Consider the following 15677-nt stretch of genomic DNA (forward strand, 5'->3'; position numbering starts at 1 on the left):
TTATGTTTCCCTACATCTTTATAATGACTTCCAGAGGAATGTCCATTAGCAACAAGGCTGAAAATTAACAGTCACAATTATTTCAGTCACAGTCTATGTCTCCACAGTGCTGTATTATCATAATGTCTCTGGGTGACTGAGCAACACTGGATATTCACTGGACTGTTTCTATTTAATGTAGTCCTGGATCACTAACTCCACAGTTTCAGGCGACAAAATGCCTCACTGAGCACAATACATGTCCTTTCACATCAGGACTGTTCCTTGGATTTGGCCCAGGTCTAAAGCTGCTGCTGGTTATCACCAGATCAATATCTCATGGCCTTTGTGAAGCGCTGCAGTTACTCAGTGTGATCCTAATATGGATCAATGACAATCCTGTAACTTCCAGTTAGAACTGGCAGCCTAATTACCATCCCAGTGGACAAATCTGCTGTTTGAAGCAAATCCTGCATTGAAGAGTTGCTCCATGGTATGAAAACTAAGGCACACTTAGGACTGTGAGAGGAAAACTGCAGAGTATACAAAGTCTGCATGTTCCCTGTGCAGAAAGAGTGCCCAGCATGCTGCAATCTTCACCTTGTGCTACTTTCAGAGACTGTAAAAAGAAAAATCTTTTCCATGCAATTCTTCTCAGTTTTATTCAGGGTTTTTCAAAAGAGTTCATATTCTTTGCTAAAGGCAAGTTTAAGTTAACCATGGATGATGAACACTACTTCAGTAGATAGAAACTTTTATTATTCAACAAAATGTGTGCACACCTTCCCCAGAAGATCTTGTATGCCCAAAAGCTCATCTGCTTTTTCCCGATGACATGAATTATTCTAATAAAATAGACTGTCTTCATACAACATGGCTTTCAGATAAAAAAAACTTTCATATCAGCTTTAGCACTGTTAAGTTCCCACTTGTCCATAGACCCCCATCCTCTGTTTAGTATGGGAGGAATGAAAATCCACTAAACAGATCAGTGGAAGTACAGAAAATATGTGAAAAAGCTTTGGCAGAAATGGAGTAGCATATGCTTTCTCCTCATCTCCACCTGCTCCTCAGCCCACTCGCTCACTGTCAATAGCTCAGGGTAGGAAAGGAGGGAGTCTCCCAGCTGACAACTAGGTTACATCTGCAAAAATCTGATTAATATATTAAACAGCAATACTTCTATGGCCATTGCCATTATCCTGGTTCCAGCTGGGATTAAGCTAATTTTCATTTTAGTAGCTAGTACAGTAGTGTGTTTTGGATTTAGTATGAGAATAATATTAATATCACACTGATGGTTTAGTTGTTGCTTACTAGTGCTTCCTCTAAGTCAAGGACTCCAGGTTCCCTGTTCTGCCTGTGAGGAGGGGCACGAGAAGCTGGGAGGGAGCAGAACCAGGACAGCAGGCCCAAACTGGCCAAAGGGATATTCCACACCGCAGAACATCATGCTGAGCATATAAAGCTGCAAGAAGGAAGAGGGAAAACTGTTGTGTTCGGAATGGCATTCCCCAATAATTCCTTGGTTTTCCTGAGAGCTGTTACATGCGATGGACCCCATGGAACCGGCTTGTGCATGCAGCCTTTTCTTCACCCGTCAAACTGTCTTTAGCTCAGCCCTGGAGCTCTCTCAGGGATTGGCTCTGTGGTGCTTAGTTGCCAGCTGGAATTAAGTTACAACGGGCATAGAAGTGTATATGTCAGGATATTTTTAAGAATTGGAATTTGCTTCTCCTGATAAAAGTTGACTTGGTATCAAACTTCCTGTGTCCGTTGCCTGGGCAATGCTTTTATGTTAGCTTGCACAGAAGAAACTGCACTTGGAGTTAGTAAACTCCTTGTTTTGTCTTATTCAACCCTGACCTGGACTTTCAGTAGAAATGTATTTAATTCACAGTCTAAGTCTCTGCTAGTCACAAGGATAAGAAAGTACCACAGCTCATTAAGCTTTCAAATATTATCAGAATGCAATCACTAGGAAAGAAAGCGTGCATGTTTTAATCAGTGACATTTCTCCTGGTTGGTACTTGCCAGGAGTAACCCTGTTTGTAAATTCACACCAAATCATAAATCCAAAGAAAACCTTTCATATATCACAAGGAACTACCATCAATTCAGTAATGATGAGTCTGAAGAGGGAAAGCAAACATTCTTCAGCTGGTTTCTTATTATGCTCACTAGTTCTGTCTAATGGTTGTGGTTCAGAAGTAAAGGAAGCTGGGAATTGAGCACAAGTAGACTTTAATTGGGAGGAAACTGGATTGACCCTATTTTTTTTTTGCCTACCTTAAAAATGAAAATTTCAGACTTTTTAACGGGAAGTGATGAAATATGCAAGCTTTTTTACTCTCCAAAGCAACATTTTATTTTTGCACAGACTGATACACAAGAACTTGCAGCATCCTTTACAACTGCATGCACAGTGCTGGAGACAGAGCAGATACTCATTTTGTTGCATTATAATTCCTTCCAAAGTTATCCTTGTTTGTATCATATTTGTGATGTTAGGCTGGTCTCTAAGCTGCTCAGAGTCCCTTATCTCCTTGTCAGCAGATTAAATACTTGTGCTGGAGGAACAGACCTTGCTGGTAAATCAAAGAATGTTAATTCACATTTTTTCAGCCCTCTGGCACACAGTGCTGTTTCAGCTGTTTTGAAGGATTACCATTTGCATGGATTCTTTTCCTCACAGAGAATATTGCTCAAATACAGCCCCAGGAAGGGAATTTATCAGCAACCTTCTGATCCAGTGTAGTGGGTTGACCCTGGGTGGATTCTTGGAACCCACCAGAGCCTCTCTCTCACTCCCCTCTGCAGCTGCACAGAGGAGACAAAAAACAACAAAGGGTTCATGGGCTGAGACAAGGACTGGCAGAGACATCCCTCACCAGACACCATCACGGGCAAAACAGGCTCTAATTAGAGATATCAATTGACTTTATCACTCACAAAACAGAGCAGGACAATGAGAAGCAAAATCAAACCCTGAAAACACCTTTCTCCCACCCCTCCCTCCTTCCCAGCTCTACCTCCTGACCACAGTGGTGCCCACGGGCTGTGGGGGGAACTCTCCATTCCCTGTGGATCCCCACGGGCTGTGGGTGGTCTCTGCATCCCTGTGGATCCCCGTGGGCTGTGGGTGGTCTCTGCATCCCTGTGGATCCCCACGGGCTGTGAGTGGATCTGTGGATCCCCACGGGCTGTGGATGGATCCCCACGGGCTGTGGGGGGATCTCTCCATTCCCTGTGGATCCCCACGGGCTATGGGGGGATCTCTGCATCCCTGTGGATCCCCACGGGCTGTGGGGGGATCCCCACGGGCTGTGGGGGGATCCCCACGGGCTGTGGGTGGTCTCTGCCTCCCCCATGCCCCCCTGGGCTGCAGCTGCCCCACCTGGGGCTGCACCTGGGGCTGCAGAGGAGCCCCAGCCCCGGTGCCTGGAGCTCTCCTGCCCCCTTCCCCCTGCCCCTGCTGGTGCTCCTCTCACCTTCTCACCCCACAGCTGTGCAGTTTCCTTTTTCTCTCTTCCCAAATCTGCTCTCCCAGAGGTGCTGCCACCATTTCTGACTGACCAGCCTGGCCAGCAGCACGTCCTTCTCTGGAGCTGCCAGATTGGCCCTGCTGGACACAGAGGAAGCTTCCAGCAGCTGCCCACAGAAGCCACCCCTGGAGCTCCCACCCTGCCAAAGCTTGGCCATGCAAACCCAATAAATCCAGAACAGAAAAACCTGAACAACCTAAAACCACTTCCTCGTGAGTGCCGCACTGGGGAAAGAATCACTACCATAACCTGCTACTGAGCTTTTCAAATGACAATGACAAAGCTGTTCGGAACAAATGTTTATGGTGGAATTTCTAAAAGCCTCTGCACTGAGCCAATTTTTTTTCCAAAAAGTTAAGCATTTTATTGCAAACTGCTAAAAGAAGAGAGCAGCACTGCAGGCAGAGGCTGTAGAGTAACGTTGTTAAAGCTGCTACCAGTTGTGCTCTGGGGCAAAGCCCTACAGTGCTGTCTTCCTCTGCAGCTCTGGAGGGTCACACACACGCACAGAATGCCTTCCCAATTTGCCGTGGATATCCTGGATGCTCTTCTGCTCTGCTGCTTGTGAAAGATACTCCACTGCCATCTGGCAAGAAGTCTGAGGTTTTTAAATCAACATTTACTTCAAAACCTGATGGAGACATAATTAAATTTTAAAATATGTTGCTTAGTAAGATTTATTTGTATTCTTCTAAGCAAGGGTATATACTTTTCTTTAGTGGGGAGAGATTGATAGAAAGGATTTCTTTAGCAAGGTTTTTTCTCACTAGAAGACATTATTTTCTTTAATTTGTGACTGATGTAAAGGGCAGAGGTTGCAGATACTTTAATTTCAGCTTGCTGATTACTTCTTCATTATGCAGATTGTGAGGGTTAGAAGAAATCATTTTGTGAAAATGAGATTTAAAATAATACTAATGAGACAAGCTTTTCAATAGCTGCAAATTTTTTTCAGTTATTCTCTAAATAGCACATTTGCTTTAATTATATCTCACAGTGCAGTGCTTCAGTCACCATTAAATAGAAATGGGAATGCAATAGATAGCAGTAGATATCCTAGAGATCTTCAAGGTGGAGGAATCCATGGAAAGATGAGGAGCCTCATTTTATGAGAGAGCAAACGTGGCTTCACTTGGAGAAAGAATATAAACATGGAAGGAATAGGGGCACACTCCATGCTTCAGGAGAGGAAAGGATCGACAGGACAAGAAGGAGTAGCCTGGAACTGTAGCATGGAAACTGCAGGTGGCCACCAGACAGTGCCTCTGCTCTCCAAAGAGCTGAAGGGCTGGAAGAGACCAGCAGATGAGCCTGAAGAGTCTCTGTGGTCCCACCGCAGAATCCACATTCTGTCAGCAAACCTATCCGTGTGCCTGCAGCAACACTTGGCAAAAAGACCGGCAACAAGATCCCACAGATACTACAATTCTGACTGCTTTTATGGGGGAAAAGGGTCAAATAGAGCCCTGCAGTAAGAGAAAAGCTACTAATGTATGGCAAGACCCAGAAACAGGAACATTGGAAGTTCCCTTTACCTGTTTTCATGCTACTGTACTTGGGATTTCTGCTGCGTTTGGCTTAGGTTGCAGTCTTCCACAGAAAGGCTTCCTGAATGTCTGATAAACCCTTTTCCTGTAAACTTAGTTATGACTTCAGAATTAAATCATGGCATGGAAGTTAAATGGGATGGCTCCCTGTGAAAGCTGCAACAGGCATACTTTGAACTGCTTTTTAATGCGCAGCGCCCTCGCTGCCTTTGTCACTGCACCCAAAGTTAATTGTTTTCCTGTAATTTCTTAATTGCCTTCCCCTGCCACCTCTATTTCATTCACTTTTGGATATACACATGTACCATATCCATGGATATATATATATATTTATGCATCTTTACACACGCATGTATTCACATCCAGGGGTTAGAAGGCTTCATAGGTGCCCACGATATTTGTTTGCCTACACCCACACATCTTTTGAACCAGTTGCCCAGGGCAGACTGGTCAAGCAAACCTGACTGTAAAGTATAAAGTCTCTAAATATAATATTTCTACAATATTATGTGAAAATTAATAGCATGATAGAACATCTCCAGTAAAAGAAAGGCTACTGGGTGAGCTCATGTTCATCAAGTCCCAAAAAACCATTTAGGATAAATGCCTGCAACAATGGAAAACCTTCAGCTGGATGCCAATGAACTTAAGCATGAGATAAAATCCCCTAGAAACCAAGCTTTGGTGGTTCTGCTGCTCACAGCAGTACTTGCTTCATTGTCTACTTTACAATATTTAATATTTGTTCTATTTACTAAATGATATGACTTGTCTTTTTCTGGCTGTCTCTATAGGAACTGACTTGTTTTTTCAAAATTTGCTCATCTTCCCCTACACAGGTGTAGGGGAAAAGAACTTTACCAACGAAAGTATATGTTTTCTCTTGGAGGTGCCATAAAGCCAAAGATTACTTAAATTTCCTTATGACCAGACTAAAGCAGTGCTCTTCCAACAGGGCAGCAGTCCTAAAGGCCATCTGAAGAGTTCAGTGTGCCTTTTCTATGTTGCCTGAACAGCCCCCCACTCCATGGTCCTGCTTCCCAGCTTGAGCAGAGAAAGGTTATTGAGCTTTGGCACAAAAGTGAGCCAGAGTCACAATAAAAGTCAATTGGTGTAACAAGACAACAGTAGGTTCTCAAAATATATAATTTTATCTTTTCTTGATATGGTTTTAGTTAATTTTAAGCTTTTGAAATAATTATAAGGGTGTCGAACTGAGTATTGGAGCTTGTTTTGCAAGTAGTTCTACTTAAGCCAGAGAACTTGCAGGGAGTCCTTTATTCAGTTCAGTCAGATCTGATCCTGATCAGGCCTCTACTGAAAACAGACTGCAGACTCTGAAGCTGCAGATTTAATGCATTCAAAGTATCAGGGTCAGAAAAATGTGTATTGCTATTCCCTGCTGTTGATACAATAAATGAATGCAGTGAAATTCCTGAATGTTTAGAGAAAGGGTTTTAAGTTAAACATTTTTCTTTTTGCTTAGATATTGAAAAGAAGCAGCTAAAAATAAAGGCAAAAATAAAGGCATAAGACATACGGCACTTTTTTCTGTAATTTAAAAAAAGTGAGAGTTTACATTTATTTATATGCATACATATTATATTGTATTCTTTTAATGATCAGGTATAACTTAATTTAAATTAGAGTTTCATTTTCTAAACACTTTTGAGAAGACAAAAGCAGTCAAAGAGTCAGGAAAATCACCTGGAGGATGAGCTTTACTGGTTAGAGGATTGAGGCAGAGTTGAATTGCTCCCTTCATAAAATAACAGCCTTGATTCTCTGAAAACACAGATTGCTGTTTGCTACTAATGGGTGCTTTGTGTAGCATTTCAGCAAATTGCTTTCCTTGATGGCATAAACTGAATACACAGCAAACATGAGCACTTAGTTAAAATGTTAGCACAGCCAGAGTTGCTAAACAAAAATAACTGCTTTCCAGCAAGGCCTTGGATGATCAGAACAGAAGGATTTCTGTTTTAGGGGACTTGTGTCATCCAAAACAAGAAGCAGCCCCAGTTTTACTATGGCCATGTTGATTGTACAGGGGCTCTGCAGAAGAGCAAAGGGACATAGCTGGGGTCAAGGGACAGTGGCAGGAGGAGCTGAACCCTTGACCAGACCACTGTGGTCCCAGTGGAAGCCCAGGCAGCTCCAGCCTTCCCCTGAGCTTGGCCTTCCAGGTTTTATAACTGCCTTCTTCATAAGGATAAACCTCTAGATGCTGTTAATACAGTTTTAGTCATCTGTTTCAAATAAGAAAGTCAATCCCTCACAAAGTCACAAAAAAAAAAAAAAAAAAAAAAAAAAAAAAAAAAGAAAATCAACCTATTTTGCTTACTCTCAATATAAACAAATATAAGCAAGGTCATGCATGAAAACACCATAACAGCTTCTCAGATCTCAGGTTCTATTTATAAAGTATGTGTCAGAACTTGGTACCTGTCCTACTTGCAAAGAATTTAAATAAAAAGAGACCCAGAACATATTTGGAATCTTCCAGTGAAAAATCGAACACATTTTGGCACCTTGGAATGGGTTAAATAAGGCTCAAATAGCTCACCTCACCCTGCAGATTTGTTTCTTAAAGGGATTGACACAGATTAAAATTCTTTCATAGAATAAATCAGTATCACAACAGTGCAACCATTTATCTAATAATCCGGGCTTGCAACTTATTCCAAATATTTGCAGTCCTCTGCCTTGATGGGCAGCAATAGAACAACCAAGAGTTCTCAGTCCATCCACTCTGGATAGAACTGTGCAGCCAAGTGTGTTCACAGCCTCGCACCCAGCAGCCAGGTACCCCTAAATAAGTAATTTTCTCAAATAGTAGGTCAATGCTAGAGCATTTGAAGGACATGTTTTGTTTATTTTTCTGGATTCCACTTGGATATAAGGACAAAAATATGAAAATATTTCTATCAATTGATCTCACTGTGTTAAAAGGTTATAATTTATCCTTCTTCCCTGACCACTCCATAGGTTTGGTAATGAAACCATTAAACCATTACTATCATATCCTTCCCTGCCAGCTGCCTCAGCAGTAATTAATCTCCACTGACTGAGGATCATAAAGGTGCTTTTATCACCATTTTCCCCCTGCATTATAATGATTATATAGCAAAAAAAAAAAAAAAAAAAAAAAAAAAAAAAGAGAATCAGAGAACATCTTTTGTTCTCTGTTGAGAGAACAACTCTCTATTGAAATCTTCTCAACAGGAGAAGATTTCATGTGAGAACTTCTATATCCAGTTCAATGTCAGGTCTTCTTATCTGGCAGTATTTAGAGAGCAAAAGAAAAGAAATGTCTTGGTTTCTGTAGTTTTCTGTGAAGTGTGAGGTTGTAACTTTCAGAACTTACTTAGAGCCACAAAAGAATTTGCAACATCTACTCTGGAGATAAATGCTTTAATTTAGTGATTTTTTAGTGCAATAAGCACTTTTTTTCTATACTATTACCTTCAGCATAGAAAAATTTCCTCAAAGTCTTGTCTACACTGCAAAGGCTTATTGCCAAAAAACTCTTTTTGTCACAAATCTATAAACACAAACATGATGACAGCCAGCAAAACCCAGTTTTTGTCTTGTGCAAATCAAATCTACTTTCCCAAACAGCAGAATTCTCTGAGCCAACACACAATCACTAAAGATCCTGCTGACAGAATGACATTGTCTCCAGTGTTATTTTGCAAACATTTCCAGCTTCTATTTGCAGCCAGAGTCAATCTTCTGAATCCCATTTCAGAGGAGCTTCCAAACAACTCCAGCACTAATTTCTAATACATTGGAATGTAACACTATTCATCAGTTGGCATGGAATAGTTCACGTCGAAAATCAGGCAGCATTTTCACTCAAGTAAGTTTGTAACTAATTTTAAAAAGTATCAAACACCTCTTCCAGTTACAAACCCATACAACAAGCCTTGATTTTGTCAGCAAAACAGAACAGAGCAAAATCCTAAAATCTGTTCTATCTGGTGGTTTTGTAATGGGTGTAGTGCAGCCCCTGGACACAGCAAAGGGTATCACAAAGGGAAAAAGCCTTGTTGGTCGGTTTGATGCATTCCCATGCCGTTGTCTGCCCACGTATATTTACATTGAAGAACTGCTGAACTAAAATATAGGGAATTCACCTTTTATCATTGAAAGACTGGAGTTAAAAGGCATCAGTGAAAAATTAAATAATTTTATTTACTTCTGCGTAAGACATTAAAAACTATCGTTTAGAAATATGTGATAAATATTCTTTCCCAGACTGATTTACTACAAAGCCAGTTTTGGGATTTTGTGTCCAGACATCAGAGAGGAAAAAGAAATGGAGATGAACAGAATCAAGGCGCCATCGAGTGGTGAATCTTGTACTCACACTGCCCTCTTCCCTCAAACCAAAAATAGTCATCATTGCCATACCTCTGTGGAAAACTGAATAACATCCTTGTCATTTCTTTTTCAGAACAGAACTGTTAAGATCATTTTTGTACTCATAACCTATCACAAATTTCCAAGTGCTTTTACTTTGGGGGGATGAAATTCCAAAAACACACTGGCTACATGTTGTTAAAACTCCTCAGTTTTAATTTGGGAAGCCATATAAGAAATAATCCATCTCCATTTTCGATAGATGAATTGAAAGGATATAAAAATATGTGTGAGTGATAGTAATTATCACTGCTTGGAGGGAGGGTGAAGCTGACTCTATTACAGAATGGCAAGAACATCAGCATACGAGTTGAACCAGAAGCCTCTAGCATTAAAAGCCTAAACTTTTTTAGTCTAAACTGAGACTCTGTACTCATCAATAGATTTTATACTTCATCTCTGGGAATGAATTTGTCCAGAATATCTGAATGCTGCAAATCCTATGTCAGGTTCCATTTATGTAATATACTGAGCAAGAATTGAAAAAGAGCTATTCAAAGCTAAAATAATTCATTGCTATAGTCTGAGTTTAGAAATTCAACCAATAGGCAGAGATTGTTGAGATAACTTGCAGTCTTCAGACTACACAAAGAAAGTACACGCCACACACTAATATTTGTTGAATTTTTTAATATATGATTGTATCTCTGAAAAAAATAATGATTCAGGTCCTACTAGAAATGGGGAACATTACATTTGTTACATTTGCCTCTGGAAGTATGTTATTTATGTGTGATTATTGTAAAAGAGCACGGATAAAATTTAATATAGCTTTCATCATGGCCTCCTCTCCTACATAAACAACTTGTTGCTGGGTTATTGTGAAGAAAAATCTTCGGATATGAAGACACACATTCAGTGCTGCAGAAATGCCACAGAATCCTGTGTGCTGCTGGTTTTCTGAACACAATGCAAACTCATAAACCATGTACCTATGCAGCTCCAATCATAAATACAGAGGACTTTGACCTTTCCTAGAAAAACACCTACATATTACACTGCTGCAAACAAATTTTAAAATAATGATAGATTTAAAAAAGAGTTCCAAACCTGTTGACAAAGCCACCTTCCATTTGACAGGCACATCTTGAGAGAATAGTGTTGGATTCTGGTCACATTTGGGGTTTCTAGAAGGTTCTTCTGACACCCTGTGTAAATAACCAAGACAGCAGCAGGGTTTGGTGTTCTGAGCCTAGCACACCACAAGGCTGAGCTGCATTTGAACCCATGGGGAAACGACTGCTATCAAATGATGAAGACAAAAAGACTTCGTGCCTTGGGATCTAAGTGACAACAGTCCTTCCAACCCAATCCCCTTTCCTTTGTTTGCTAATGAAAAGCACAAGTGGAAGGTAGGGTCTGATATCACTGCACTGCCACAAAAGCAGTTTTACATCATTGCTATTCCCTTGTGACAGACACCTGGTAGGCTGTTGGATAGGATATTGAGATCCTTGGATTCTGGATTGTTCTGGACATTGTACAGACACTGCAGTAGGAGCTGAAGCCTCACCGCTGCATTTGGAAAATGCAAAACTGCCAGATCAAGAGAAAACAACCTACTTCCTTCCTTTACACAGTCAATTATCAAAGTCTGGCCACGAACCTTTCACGTTGACCCAGTGTCCATAGTGCTGCTCTTAAATTTCCTTTTATTACCACTTTGTATCTGGATAAAAAATAACTCTATCTCCATTTTGTCTAGCTTTAATAGAAAACAAACACATCGTTCTCAGTTTTCCAGGATGCTGACAACCCATGCTATTCAATAAACAATTTTTGCAAGCTTATGGAAAATCTGATGCTGCATCATTTCCTTAGAATGCTCTGTAGTCAACAGCGGTAAGTTAAAAATACATAATAGCAAATAAAAATGGAAATCACAGATTCTCTCTGTCCTGAAATCAATGTCATTACAGAAATTTTTAAGGAGCTATTGGACTGATACTCCTCAGACAAGAAGAAATCATTTTGGGATTTCTAGTTCATGTTATCTCAAGACTATATTCAGGGCAAACTACACTGCTCACTGAATCAGATCTTAGGAACAGTTTGGCAGGTTTGAAGATGAGCAGAGAAAATGGAGTAAGTTTATCTGAAGCCTCAAAACTCAGCCAAAGAGCATTAGCAGCAACATTTTATTAAAGTGGAAGGCATTGTAAATCTGATAAAGAAAGAAATTACAAGCTCCAAACTTGGAATACCTGGGAGGATATAAACTGCTGCCTTCTGAAGCACTTCTGTGGGTTAAGGCCTGCCCTATTGCCACCAGTCTTAATGGAAATGGAATCATGCCAGAATTGGAACTGTGGCCTCCAGGAAATAAAACAAGAAGTAAGTGTTAGTAAATCAGGAGCACTAACAGGTCAATCAGGATGGTTCTTGCTAAGTGATTACATGAATGACATAAAGATAGCACTTATCTAATGAATCAAATGGGCCCAAAGAAGCTGTAGCACAAGAGGTCAAGAACTGGAGTCTTTATATTATGTACAACACTTTGGTCTCTCTCACTAACAACCTTTTTTTTCTCAGAGTTGTCTGTTTAAAGACATCTCTCCTTGTTATTAGCATGTGGGTATCACATACTACACTGCTACAATAATTAATACTTTAGATTTTCTCTTTAAATTAAATCTGTATCAGACGCTGCTGAAAGTATGCTGATAATCTTGTTGCTGAGTTTAAATAAGGTGGTATTTGTGCTCACTTAAAATCCTTAAAAATAGTAAACCTTTCTACTGAAATTTGAAAACAGTCTGAAATATGTTATCTTGTTGAGATTAAGACACCCAGTACAAAAATCCAAACCCACGTGGCTTAGGTTTGGCAGAATCGTGAGTTGAAAAGGCAGATGTGTAATGAAAGTGTCAGGCAATATTATTTTAGATGACACAAAATACAAATTTTCCAATCTCTCCTTTACTGACTGCAGTAGCTCATTCCTCTGCATGCACCACATACATGATTGCATTAGAAGGAACAACCATTTTTGGAAACAACTATTTTAGGCACCATCAGGCTGCTACAGGCAGGTTGCACATTTTGGAGGGGATGGGGTTATATTTTTTCTAATCTGAACTCTAGCCTTTTGGCAGTTTTTATCTTTATTGGCATTTAAATTCCTCATTATTCTAGTCAGGTTAATGTTTGGTGTGTGAGTCAGGATTGTATCCAAGGCTGGGATGTTTCCAAGAGAGTTTAGAGACACGCTGGGCAGCTCAGACTAAAGGAGACAAAGTGCATTCCACACCACTGCTGCGCCTGAGCCACCACAGAGTGAAATGCTGTCCTAACAAGGGAGGCTTTAATTAAGATTTACAGCGGGGTTTGTCTCACAGCTCTGCCACCTACACGTTAATAACACCTTTCCTTTAAACCCACCATGTTCCATCAATCTTCACTGGCTGCCAAGTTAAGGCTGCAACGAGTTTTGCTTCAGTTCACTGCACTGCAAGTATTAACTCCTGGCAAACAGCAGCACAGAACATTAATTCCACATGAAATAAACACTTCACAATACTGTGGAGCTGACCTGAAGAGGTGAGTGCCTCTGTTTCTCCTAAAAGAAAGGACTTTATGAGAACAACACAGTGCTTAAGGTTACAGGGTAGCTCAGGTAGGGAATTGGCAAACCACCAGCAGCAGCTCAGCCAGCCAAGCCCCGAGGCCCTGGGGAGCTGAGCCCCAGGTAAATTGCAGAGATCCCACAAGGTGCCACAGAACCCTGTGAGGAGAACCTGCAGTGCCTGAAGCCTGGAGAAAGAATTTGTGTCCTGGGTACATCAGTCAGGGCAAAGAAACCCTGGACCCCAGGACTGAGCTGCCTACTGCAGCAAGTAGCAGCACACGTTATATTCATTGCATATAAATATTACATGTAATACATGTACATTACATTATATTTATTACATCTATTATTATATTAATAATAAATTACATTTATTATTTATTTCTAGGTATGGCTCTACCTGACAGCAGTCCAGAGCTGAATAGGAATTTTCACACATATGGGAAGTGCCACATATGACTATCGTTTGCAGACCTCTAGTCTGGAGAGAAAAAGAAAGTGAACTGTATTTTATTGTTAAAACAGCATTTAGAATTCATTTGGTACACTAAGGACAAACAATTGGTGCTTGCGATTGGTATCCCAAACTGCTTTCATCTTCTTCTCTGAAATAATGATACTGTACTTTTTTTTTAACCTTAACATGCTATATCCTACTTCCAAAAAACCTTTTTATTGCCAAACATATTCAAAACCTGCCAATAATTTTTGAGCCAAAAGAATCTAAGCTGAAAACTCAGAGAAGTAAGGTTGAGTGGATTGCCTCTCCTGAGAGACAAATATTTGGGTAATAAAAAAAGTCCTTTTTAGTGCTTTGCATTGAGAACTTTCAACAGATTTTGAAGTAGCTTTGCACCTACAGGAAATGTGTCCTGCAACACCCTATTAGCAGTTCCTCTATTACACACTTGCAGAAACACCTATATCCAGCCTTACAGAAATGCTGGCTGTGCTCCTAACAGGAAGGCAATTGTGGAATGGCCATTCCCACTGCACTGAAAATGTTCTGTACAACTTTATTCTGGGTTTTGAAGGAAGCTAGGATGCACTCTTCTCATCTGCAGCCAACTCATCATTTCCCTGCCTCACCCTCTCCCCTCCCCTTCCCCTGTCTGTGGTCTATAACGTATCTGGTAGCTGGAGGAGACAGCAAACTCAGGTTTGTGCCCTTCCTCCAGAGTAAAGAAAATGCCAGGCCTGGGAGGAAAGAGCCAAATGCCCAGCCCAGGTGTGTTGCTCCAGGTGAGCTGCAGCAGGTGCTACTGCAGAGCCAGGCAGGCAGAGGTGAGCAAGGGACACTGAGGAACAATGCCCACAAGGAACAGAGTTACCTCTCTTTACCACTCTGCAATAAAACACTGCATTGGGGTTTTTTACCTGGAAACTATCTTTCAGTAAACAAGCACAGGAATAGCTGTTGAGTTACACAAAACACCTGAAACAGAGATTGTGTTCTCATGTAACCCCACGCCATGGTTCCAGGGTTTTGTATGCAGCCCCTGGTGAAACAGTGGTCAGTACAGGGCACACAGGAAACCACAGGAAAGGCAAACCAATACATATCATATTCCCTCTGTATACCCATTTAATTTCCACAATGGATCATGGTTTGTACTCAGAACTCATACTCGTAAACTTGCCTCTAACAGCTTGTGAGACGTATTTCTTATTTCAAATTTAATTGCTTTTTTTCATTTCTTCTTTCCTTCTGTAAGGTCAGTCTTGGCTTATACCCTGTGCTTTTTCTCTCCCCCTTAGCTTTTCTATTACTACAACTTCCCAGGAAAAGCTAACAACAAAATAATTTCTTCTTTTCTCTGCTGTTATTTTCTTGACTAACAAGCTCTACTCCTTCATCTTTCCCTTACCTTGCTGACCATCTCTAATTGCCCTGTAATGGTCTTATCTCTCTCTCGACAGGGCTTCATTGAGTTTTTCAATATACAGCACATAATGTGTGCTGTATACCCCCCACCATCTACATTCTGTATTACGGTCACTTTCCTCTATGTCTCTTCTTTTCCTCTACATCTCTTACACCTCAGCCATCTAAAAATCCTGAACTACACTCAAAATTCATACATTTTACTGAAATTGTTCCTTTTAGGCAGGGTTATCCTGATTCTGCATCCTCAGATTCTGTACTCAAACATTTTAAGTGTTATTCATTACATTGTATAATCATCCCTGTAATGAATTAAAAGTGAAAAGCAAGACATAAAGAAAGCTGAAAGTCTAAACTCATCCATAGCAGTTGACAATATTGTGCCCCTTTTCTTGCTTCAGGCCTTTCTCTTCTCACTTTTCATCAGACTTGTAGGGTATTTTTAAAATTTAATTATCTGTCTTTTCTCCCTCAGAGTGAAAATCATAAGAATTGTAGTAACTGTTCTGTCTCTCTCGCTTTGGTTTGTTTATGTCCTTCAGACTGTAAACACTCCAGGCCAGTGCAATCCTTGCCCTGTTGTGGGATAGAGGACACAGGCCTCCTAGTCTCCAGGTGAACACTTGTATCAAAAGGATAATTTTCTTTAACTGGATACTAATGAATTTAAAGATCCTCCGTGTTATTCGTCTCCTTTCTACAACAAAATGTGGGGGATGCAATTT

The sequence above is a fragment of the Taeniopygia guttata genome, chromosome 9 (genome assembly GCF_048771995.1).
Source record: "Taeniopygia guttata chromosome 9, bTaeGut7.mat, whole genome shotgun sequence".
NCBI classification, from domain to species: Eukaryota; Metazoa; Chordata; class Aves; order Passeriformes; family Estrildidae; genus Taeniopygia; species Taeniopygia guttata.